At 43.6% G+C, this 11,884-nt stretch overlaps 1 non-coding gene across 1 annotated transcript; it reads left to right on the plus strand.

The window, feature by feature from the left end:
* Positions 1-300: 300 nt before the first annotated feature.
* Positions 301-391, plus strand: trnar-ucu (transfer RNA arginine (anticodon UCU)). Its single transcript is given in 2 exon segments — positions 301-337; positions 356-391. It is a non-coding gene; the product is annotated as a tRNA-Arg (tRNA).
* Positions 392-11,884: the final 11,493 nt, after the last annotated feature.

The raw sequence follows: 11,884 nt of genomic DNA on the forward strand, positions 1-11,884 counted from the left end.
AGTTTATAGGCCACATTAAAAAAAATTCTGCTCAGAGAGGTGGTAGGTCTGTAAAAACAAATTAGAGAGAATGTGGTACTCCAGTTTCACAGTTTCAATGTTAGCATTTCCATTGGAAACACAGGGTTTAAAGAGAAACAGAGTAAGCTGGGAGACTGTGAAGTTTCTAGTGAGCGAATGAAAAGAGAAATGTCCCAGCTCCTTGGGCCAAAAACAACAACACATGAATACTTGTAGTTAACAAATGATAATTTCCTGTTGAATGAGTTTAATTTGCATGCACCCAAGTTGCGGAGTGTGGGCTCTGTAGCGCAATGGATAGCGTGTTGGACTTCTAATGACCAAAAATGAAGCAATTCAAAGGTTGTGGGTTCGAATCCCACCAGAGTCGACGTTTTGTCTGGATTTGCATTTAAAACAACAAACAAGGTCAGAACTCCAGTGGCTGATGACGTCACCTGATGGAGGGGAACCTGTAATTCCAGACCACGTTATGAAATAATTAATGAGTTCATTCAGCAAGAAATTTGTAAAAAAAAATCTCAAAAGGCGTAATGGTTCGTTGAATTTCTGCAGAACAATTATCGACGTACTGAGTTTTCCATTACTTCAGGGACAAGGAGATGTATTCTTGACAATAAAACAAAAGTGCTGGATTAACGACTTTCGCGGGAGTATACAGTTAATTAGGTTGCCTGATTACCCACAAATACATTCAATGACAGAGGCTCTTGGTGCTCGTACGTTCTGTCAAATTACATGGATGTTTGCATGTCGTATATATTTCATGCTATTGGTTATCTTCAGTTTACTTTACTTCTTCTATTCCTTTTATATGGTTCCTGTAACAAGTGCTTGTTCACCAAATTGAACAGAAATCTCAAAGTTTGTCTTCTGTTGATCAAGAATTAACGGCACCTTTTCACCGCAGGAACTATGGTCTCACATCGTGCGCACGTTATTTGGCATTTCAAAACTGCATAAAACTATTTTTGGAATTGTTAATGTTTAAGTTCAACCCTCAAAGTAACTTATACGACGCTGAGAATATTGAAAGCCCCAGATAGAGTGGATATGGAGACTGTGTTTCCAATAGTGAGGTGTCTAGGACCAAATTATGGACCAGTGAGATTTACTTCTTTGGTTGGTAAGTTCTGTTGGCTGCAAGAAGACAAAACTGCATTTGCCTTCTTTACCACAGACTCAACCTTTAACTTAAACTTCTGGGAGTCTTGCACGAGGACTCTTAAATTGCTTTGCACTTCTGCTGTTTCAATTTTCTGCTCAATTAGATGATTGTCTGCACTTTTGTTCCATTCACCAAAAAACATTGTCATACTTTCCCAACACTGTATTCCAGCTGCCACTTTTTTGTCCATTCGTCAAATCTGCATAAGTCGTACTGCAAACTGATTGCTTCCTCAGCACTACTTATCCCTCAACCTATCTTGGTATCATCTGCAAGCTATACCACAAAGCTTTCAATTCCATTACCTAAATGATTAACAAACCGAAAAGGCGCCATTTCTTCCCACTCGCTGTCTCCTGCCTGTCAGCCATTCCTCTACCCATGCCAGTACCTTTATTTTAACGCCATAGGAATTTATCTTGTTCAGCAGCTGCACGTGTGGCACCTTATCAAATTCCTTCGGAAAATCCAAGTAAATGACATTCACTGCCTCTCTTTTGTTCACCCTCATTGTTACATAGAACAATACAGCACATTACAGGCCCTTTGGCCCACAGTGTTGTGCTGACCCTCAAACCCTGCCTCCCATATAACCCCCCCCCCCACCTTAAATTCCTCCATATACCTGTCTAGTAGTCTCTGAAACTTCACTAGTGTGTCTGCCTCCACCACTGACTCAGGCAGGGCATTCCACACACCAACCACTCTCTGAGTGAAATACATTCCTCTAATACCCCCCTTGAACTTCCCATCCCTTACCTTAAAGCCATGTCTTCTTGGACTGAGCAGTGGTGCCCTGAGAAAGAGGTGCTGGCTGTCCTCTCTGTCTATTCCTCTTAATATCTTGTACACCTCTATCATGTCTCCTCTCATCCTCCATCTCTCTAAAGAGTAAAGTCCTAGCTCCCTTAATCTCTGATCATAATCGATATACTCTAAACCAGGCAGCATCCTGGTAAATCTCCTTTGTACCCTTTCCAATGCTTCCACATCCTTCCTATAGTGAGGCGATCAGAAGTGGACACAGTACTCCGTGTGGCCGAACTAGAGTTTTATAGAGCTGCATCATTACATCGCGTCTCTTAAAGTCTATCCCTCGACTTATGAAAGCTAACACCCCATAAGCTTTCTTATCTACACTATCTAGCTGTGAGGCAACTTTCAGGGATTTGTGGACATGTACCCCCAGATCCCTCTGCTCCTCCACACTACCAAGTATCCTGCCATTTACTTTGTACTCTGCCTGGGGTTTGTCCTTCCAAAGTGTACCACCTCACACTTCTTCAGGTTGAACTCCATCTGCCACTTCTCAGCCCACTCCTGCATCCTATCAATGTCTCTCTGCAATCTTTGACAATTCTCTACACTATCTACAACACCACCAACCTTTGTGTCGTCTGGAAACTTGCCAACCCACCCTTCTACCCCCACATCCAGGTCGTTATTAAAAATCACGAGAAGTAGAGGTCCCAGAACAGATCATTGTGGGACACCACTAGTCACAACCCTCCAATCTGAAAGTACTCCCTCCACCATAACCCCCTGCCTTCTGCAGGCAAGCCAATTCTGAATCCACCTTGTCAAACTTCCCTGGATCCCATGCCTTCTGACTTTCTGAATAAGCTTACCATGTGGAACCTTGTCAAATGCCTTACTAAAATCCATGTAGATCACATCCATTGCGCTACCCTCATCTATATGCCTGGTCACCTCCTCAAAGAACTCTATCAAGCTTGTTAGACACGATCTGCCCTTCACCAAGCCATGCTGACTGTCCCTGATCAGACTATGATTCTCTAAATGCCCATAGATCCTATCTCTAAGAATCTTTTCCAACAGCTTTCCCACCACAGACGTAAGGCTCTAAAATTACCCAGATTATCCCTACTTCCTTTTTTGAACAAGGGGACAACATTCGCCTCCCTCCAATCCTCCGGTACCATTCCTGTGGACAACGAGGACATAAAGATCCTAGCCAGAGGCTCAGCAATCTCTTCCCTCGCCTCGTGGAGCAGCCTGGGGAATATTCCGTCAGACCCCGTGGACTTATCCGTCCTAATGTATTTGAACAACTCCAACATCTCCTCTCGCTTAATATCAACATGCTCCAGAACATCAACCTCACTCATATTGTCCTCACCGTCATCAAGTTCCCTATCATTGGTGAATACCGAAGAGAAGTATTCATTGAGGACCTCGCTCACTTCCTCAGCCTCCAGGCACATCTTCCCACTTTTATCTCTAATCGGTCCTACCTTCACCCCTGTCATCCTTTTGTTCTTCACATAATTGAAGAATGCCTTGGGGTTTTCCTTTACCCTACTCGCCAAGGCCTTCTCATACCATCTTCTTGCTCTTCTCAGCCCCTTCTTAAACTCTTTTCTTGCTACCTTATATTCTTCAATAGACCCATCTGATCCTTGCTTCCTAAATCTCATGTAAGCTGCCTTCTTCCAACTGACTAGATTTTCCACTTCACTTGTCACCCATGGTTCCTTCATCCTACCATTCTTTATCTTCTTCACCCGGACAAATTTATCCCTAATATCCTGAAAAAGTTCTTTAAACATCGACCACATGTCCATAGTACATTTCTCTGCGAAAACATCATCCCAATTCGCAAGTTCTAGCCTTATTGCCTCATAATTTGTCCTTTCCCAATTAAAATTTTTCCTGTCCTCTCTGATTCTATCATTTTCCATGATAATGCTAAAGGTCAGGGAGCGGTGATCACTGTCCCCCAGATGCTCACCCACTGACAGATCTGTGACCTGACCTGGTTCGTTACCTAATACTAGATCTAGTATGGTATTCCCCCTAGTCGTCCTGTCAACATACTGTGACAGGAATCCATTCTGGACACACTTAGCAAACTCTGCTCCATCTAAACCCTTGGAACTAAACATGTGCCAATGAATACAAAGGAAGTTAAAGTCACCCATTATAACAACCCTGTTATTTTTGCACCTTTCTAAAATCTGCCTCCCAATCTGCTCCTCGGTATCTCTGATGCTACCAGGGGGGCCTATAGAATACCCACAGTAGAGTAACTGCTCCCTTCCTGTTCCTGATTTCTACCCATATTGAAATACCCATCAGAAGAGGATCTTGCTACATTATCCACCTTTCTGCAGCTGTAATAGTATCCCTGAGTAGTAATGCCACCCCTCCTCCCCTTTCCCCCCCTCTCTATCCCTTTTAAAGCACTGAAATCCAGGAATATTGAGAATAATAATCCAGGAATATTTACTTCCTCTGAGAACTCTACCCAGTGGAAATCCATGGAAGAATTGAGAAAACTGGGCGGAATCCGGTTTCTGATGGACGGTAGTCTGATGTGGGGTCTTTTGTTACGAGGTATGGGGAAGAGCACAAGAGAAGACGCTCAGAGGATCCTACCCGCAGTGCAGACCGAATAGCAAGGAATGCTTTGTGCAGTTAGAGATCCAAGGAGCATGTGCCTATACCTCTGAGTTAGCCAGTTTGCTTGCGATGGTGTAAGTTTGAGCAGTGACTGGTAGATGGCCGTCAATACACCAAACTGCTACAGAAACAAACTCGAAAGCTCTGTGCACATTTAGACTGGTTTAGCTGTACTGGATCCTTTTTCTTTTGCTTTTCTGTTAACTGCCTGTTCATGTTGAAACATCAGTAACTATACTTCCACTGTAATTTTATTCTGTTATATAGAACCATAGAACCATAGAACACTACAGCACAATACAGGCCCTTTATCCCTCCATTTTGTGCCGACCCATGTACTGTCTCAATAACGAGATCAGTGACACTGTCCCAATAACCAGATCAGTGACACTGTCCCAATACCCAGATCAGTGACACTGTCCAAATAACCAGATCAGTGACACTGTCCAAATGAAGCCTAGCATCCCGGAGGCCTTCTTAACTACCCTATCAACCTGTGCAGCGACCTTGAGGGATATATGGATTTGAACCCCAAGGTCCCTTTGTTCATCCACACTCTTAAGTAACTGACCATTAATCCTGTACTCAGTCTTCTGGTTTGTCCTTCCAAGCTGCACCGCCTCACACTTTTCCAGATTGAACTCCATCTGCTATTTTTCTGCCCAACTCTGCAGCCTGTCTATATCTTCTTGTAACCTTCGACAACCTACAGCTCCATCCACAACTCCTCCATTCTTCGTGCCATCCGCAAACTTACTCAACCATCCTTCCACCTCTACATCCAGGTCATTTATAAAAATCACAAATAGCAGGGGTCCCAGGACAGATCCCTGCTGCACTCCACTAGTCACCGACATCCAGGCAGAACACTTTCCTTCTACAAGTACCTTCCTTTCTACCTTTAAGCCAATTCTTTATCCAAACAGCCAGGGTTCCACTTATCCCATGCCGCATGACTTTCTGTACGAGTCTCTCGTGAGAGACCTTGTCAAATGCTTTGCTAAAGTCCATGTAGACCACATCCACTGCCCTACCCTCATCAATTTCTTTTGTTACCTCTTCAAAAAGCTCTATCAGGCTCGTGAGGCACGATCTTCCCTTCACAAAGCCATGTTGACTATCCATGAGTAGACAGTACTTTTCCAAATGCTCGTAGATCCTATCCTTAAGAATCATTTCCAGTAGTTTGCATACCACCGACGTAAGACTCACTGGTCTATAGTTCCCAGGTTTCCCCCTGTTATGCTTGTTCTTCCTTCTATCCTGCCTCGGTAGAGATAATCTAAGTGCATTGGAGTGTATGTAGTGTTTTCTGAGATTTGTGATTTCAGCTCTTTTTTTCTTGTAAATTTTCCACATCAGTTTCGGACCAAAGTATTATGCCAGAGGAATACATAAATAAGGTTATAGCGAAAGTGTTCGTCTGCTTTGTTATATATTTATTGTTCAGCGCTTTTTGGAGATTTCCTTCAACCTGAAGTAAATTATATCGAAAATTTTCCCTTAATCGCACTATGCTAAATTTTCTTTGCTTGGTGACATTCAAAATACTTATATGTTTCATATTCATCATCGGTTGTGTGGTATTTTGCTGCTCTATTTCATATTCTGTTTTGCATCTTTGTTTATGTTTAGTGTTCTGTACTTACCGATTTCAAATATTATCTCGTGCAAGTAATTGGTAAATGCATTATTTATTTATTTATTCGTTATTTTTCTAAGCTCAAGCTGGTAAAACCTGAGGGACGGGCATACCCTAGCACCTTCACCTCTCAATTACTAGGAACTTTCGGACAATTCTTGTGGTGTTTGCTATTATAACTTTCTGGAGATTTACAAAAATATATATCGTTGTGTCGGCTTAATTGTTTAATGCTCTTGTATAGTGACTTTGGGATGACAACATTTGTATATATTACTATTGCGACAATGTATACCCTGTTCGTGTCCATTCTCTTTTAATTTCACCTTTTTTTATTTTCGATATTACGGGTTGTTCATTCTCCAATAATGGATCGATCATACTATGATTTGTAGACTCTAAAACTGGATTAGGCTTGCATTTATTGCGAGATAAGGTGTTATTTATGAGTTGTATTTTAAAGCATGATTTTGTTGAATGATGTTTGCTACTTGATTGAGCCTGTATAACTGCTCAGATTGAGTTAAACTGCTGCAGGGTCCTGAACTGTGTTTAGGATCCAATGTTCATTGGCCAGACGGCGACCTTCACCCGATTTCCGAAGGAAGATAAATAATAACATAAAGATGAAGGGAATGCAGAATGTGCTGGAAATGTAGCTCCTTCCTTCCATGCGGGCTGACTGAGCTATCGAATGTTTACTGTTTTCCGTGTTTACTTAAGATTCCAGAATCCGCAGGCTTTTCAATAACAGCGTGTTTTGATTTTCGAGAGCGCAAAGTAGCGACGTTTCAGTGCTGAGCTCGGACACAGACAAGAAATAGCTGCGCCTTTGCCAGTTATTTGCCGAATCTTTGACACCGAAGAGGAAAATCCGCTGAATTTCGGAAGGAACCATTGAGGGAGTATTACAATGAAACAAAATGCACAACATTTATGACTTCGACCTGATTCGAACATGCAGCTTTCCGATATGGAGTCAGGAGCGCTACTCTACCGTTGCGCCATGAAGTCCGGTACATGGTTACACGTCATTCAAACATCTTGATGAACTACTGTCGAGGAGAACCTCAAGAGCCAGAGTGCCGTATTTCCGCTCCTTCGCCCAGGCGCTGCCGCCAGACGTTTGCCAATCTCTCACTGAGCCATTCCTGGAAGCAGTTCGATCCACACGTAGTAATTACATAGTTTCCTGTCACATTTCAATATCATTTCAATATTCATTTAGATTCAACCTTCCTCTCCTCCGTTCTGTCTTTCACTACTTTGTTCTGCGACACACACAAAATGCTGGAGGGACTCAGCAAATCGGTACCATTTATGGGGTGGAGGTGGTGAATAAGCAGTCGTCGTTTCATGCCAAGACGCTTCGACGGGACTTCATTTGCGCTGATGTTGGGAGCTACGCTTTGCAGGGTAGCTATTGCGGTCTGTTTAAGTTGCACAACATTGGCTGTCGGCTTGCTGTTTTGAAACTGACCCCATTTTGCGATGAAAAGGTAGTGAGTGTGCCGCTGCTCTGATCGCTCCCTCTTGACCCCGACAAAGTCATCGCCTGATTCAAAAGCGATCACGTTCAACACATCATGGTCGGGATATTGGGTCTCGGCTCGATACGTTGACATCTTATTTCTCTCTCTAGCTGCTGCATGAACAGTTGAGGTCCTCCGGCATATTGTCTGCGGTGTGACGAAAATTCACATCCTGAAACCGTGAGGAACGTGTTGAAGCAATGCATCAGCTTCTACATTTGTCCAAAAGCAGACCATCTGACTGAAATGGATCTTTCCATTTCCTCTTTAACGTTCAGTTAGTTTTCATGGTTCATATAATCTATGGTCTGTGCTGAAAAGCCCATTGGGTTTTGTGCTTCAGTGATTAACAGGTTCGAGTCACATGACAGAGTCCGGAGTTCCATCCTAGATGGGGAAATAATTTTGACGCGCTCCAGCTTTACAAGAGCGTAGCTTTCCTATAAATGTTGACAACACTTTGGAAGGACGAACCAGGGTAGAACATACAAGGTAAATGGCAGGACACTGAAGAGTGCAGTAGAGCCGAAGGATCTGGGAATACAGATACGTAATTTCCTAAAAGTGGCGTCACAGGTAGATAGGGTCATGAAGAGAGCTTTTGGTACATTGGCCTTTATAAATCAAAGTATTGAGTTTAACAGTTGAAGTGTTATGGTAAGGTTGTATAAGACATTGGTGAGGCCGAATTAGGATTGACTTCTCTAACTTCCGTTAATGCCCCTCCTCCCCTTCTTACCCCATCCCTGACACATTTAGTTGTTTGCCTGTTCTCCATCTCCCTCTGGTGCTTCCCCCCCCCCTTCTTTCTCCTGAAGCCTCCCGTCCCATGATCCTTTCCCTTCTCCAGCTCTGTATCACTTTCGCCAATCACCTTTCCAGCTCTTAGCTTCATCCCACCCCCTCCGGTCTTCTACCATTTCGCATTTCCCCCTCCTCCCACTACTTTGAAATCTCTTACTATCTTTCCTTTCGGTTAGTCCTGACGAAGGGTCTCGGCCCGAAACGTCGACAGCGCTTCTCCCTGTAGATGCTGCCTAGCCTGCTGTGTTCTACCAGCATTTTGTGTGTGTTGTAGGAGTATTGTGAGCAGTTTTGGTCACCTAATTACAGGAAGGATGTTAATAAGGTTGAATGAGTGCAGAGAAGGTTTTCAAGGATATTGCCGGGACTTGAGAAACTGAGTAACAGAGAAAGGTTGAATAGGTTAGGACTTTATTCCCTGGAGCGTAGAAGAATGGAAGGAAATTTGATAGAGGTATATAAAAATATGACAGGTATAGGTAAAGTGAATACAAGCAGGCTTTTTCCACTGACGCTAGGGGAAAAAAAAGCAGAGGACATAGGTTAAGGGTGAAGGGGGGAAAGTTTAAAGGGAACATTGGGGGGGGGGTCTTCTTCACACAGGCAGTGGTGGAAGTGTGGAATGAGCTGCCAGATGAAGTGGTAAATGCGGGCTCACTTTAACATTTAAGAAAAACTTGGACAGGTACATGGATGAGAGTGGTGCAGAGGGATATGGTCCAGGTGCAGGTCAGTGGGACTAGGCAGAAAAATGTTTCGACACAGCCAAGAAGCGCCAAACGGCCTGTTTCTGTGCTGTAATGTTCTATGGTTCTCTGGTTGTAACAGCTATCCTGAGGTCACTTCGGAATTTGCAATTAACTGATCAATCTTAAATGCCCATCTCAGGATGGACGGAGAACAGGATTGGTTCAATGTCGCACACCTGGCATGAGCATAATTATCACACCATGTGCTTCGCTGTGTCTCAAATCCCCCTCCGGTTCTTTCTTCCCGTTTCCTCATAGATGTCCTTTGCGATGATTATGATTTTGGTTTTTTTTTACTTTCACTTCCGGATTGAAATCATGAATCATCTGTGGAGAGAAATAAGCAGTCAGCGTTTCGGCCGAGAACCTTCATCAGGACGGCAAGGGAGAGAAGCCAGAATAGGACTGTAATAGGTAATGGGGAAGATAGTCGGAGGGGTGGGAGTGGAGTTGCAGTGAATTCGACGTGAGTTCAGTGAGGCCCTCTCACAACGGTTCTGTTCTGTGATCTCTGCTTGCCTCGGACAGTTCGATGCCAGGTACGTGATCCTGGAACTGACACACCTAAAGCAAGGACACTTATGTGAGAATGCTGTTTCTGGGTTGAATTTCGGCATTCAACAGATATTGTTCCACAGACTTTGGTGAAAAAATTCATTGTACTCATCACCAACACGATAAGATGGCCGACAGAAAGGAGCCACAGTAGCTCGAGGCCTGGCGTCAGGCAAATAATTTCTTCCTCAATGTCAACAAGACAAAGGATATGATTATCCTCTCAGGAGAAATCCAACATTCCTCTTTACATCAGCGGCACAATGGTGTAATTTGCGAGTAGTTTCAAATTGCGGGTGCACCTCTTACACAAACTATCCTGGTCCAAGAAGACATCTTATGCAATCAGAAAAGCTCACCAACATCTTTACTTTCCGAGGATGCTGTCGGGAGCCCTACAATACTCATTTATATTAACTTCCTTCTGTAGATGCGCAGTAAATAGCATCTTATCATGCTGCATCACTGTAAGGTATGGAAGCTGCAATGGGGCAGACAGAAAGGCTCTAAAAAGGGTCATCAAAACGCCCCACACATCACCTGCATCGCCCTACCCGCCATCAAGGACATATATCCAGGAAGATGCCGGAAAATTCCAGTTACATCAGGAAGGATCCCACCTACCTGCCCATAGACTGTTTATACCACTCTCATCAAGTTGGATGCCAAGTCGCAGCCACGCTAAGACCAGCAGACACTAAAACAGTTATTTCCCGTCACTAAAGCTGATCAACATCTACAGTCACTAACCCACACATCTACAACCCTTACCACAACTAGTTTGTTACTTCTTGTCAAAGTCCTCTTACTTGCAGACACTCCTGTGACTAGTCCCACCTTAAGGACATTCAATCAATGTAGGTATATAAGGTATCTCATGTATTTTTATTTTTTGTGTTTTTCTTATGGTGTTCTTTATTCTATTATGCTTTTTGTGCTGAATCGAATCCTGAGTAACAATTATTTCATTCTCCTTTACATTTCTGCACTAGAAATGAGATTAAGTCAACCTTGAATCCTTCCAACTTATCAGTTCATACCCCATCTGCTACCCACGTATCATCGTTAGATGGCGGGAGCTGGGCTGTGGTGATGCGAGCGAAGTATTTAGAAAATCGGGCGGCCGTGACACTGCTGGGAATCTGTTCCTGAATAAGGAAGGTGATGCAGCGATCTGAAGTACAGGGAACAATGAATCTGAAGATATGAACAGAATTTGAAGTAATTCCTTTGCTATTAGATGATACAAATGTAATTGTCTCTTATTACAGCTGTAGGATGGTGCGAAGGCTCCGTGGTTTATATGGTCAAATCGGCTGTCAAGTGAAAACGAGTTGGCGGACTCAGTTCCGAGAGGGATGTTTAGTTTATGGAGTGAATTCAGCTTGGTGAAGATGGCTTTCATACAAGCACATCCGTGAATTCCACTAGAATTTCTGGGTCAATGTTCACAAGTTCACGTTTAATGGTCATTTGACCATTCACATGAATGCGCCAAACGAAACAGGCCATCCTTCGAGTGTCTTAGTACAAACTTAGTACGATCAGTCACACATAAAACGGAGCCCATTGTAGATATAGTTATAATAGGAGGAATCATACAAAAATTGTAGCTCAATTCCCTGGCATGCTCTGTAGATTGATGCTGCGTGAAATCTTGTCCTGTAGCCACGTTTCTACATGCAGCAGTTCCTCATAACGCGGTAGTGCAGACTCAGCCGAATACAATCCAGCTTGCCTACCACCGTGCAAACACTGGAGAACAGTACTGATGCGAGTGTTCAAACCCCGACCCACCATGGATTGCTGCGCGCCTGCAGAAGCTTCTACCCTCTCCCTCTGGTGTTTCCTCTCCTGTGCGGTTGCAACAGTCGACGCCGTGGTCGGTCTTACCAATGAACCAGTGAACCGGACTTGTAGTTTTGCACATTTCCGATGTGCAACAACGATCTTGCGATCACGATAAAAATGCCCAAGACAGTCATTTACT

Source organism: Hypanus sabinus, chromosome 9 (assembly GCF_030144855.1).
Source record: "Hypanus sabinus isolate sHypSab1 chromosome 9, sHypSab1.hap1, whole genome shotgun sequence".
Taxonomy (NCBI): domain Eukaryota; kingdom Metazoa; phylum Chordata; class Chondrichthyes; order Myliobatiformes; family Dasyatidae; genus Hypanus; species Hypanus sabinus.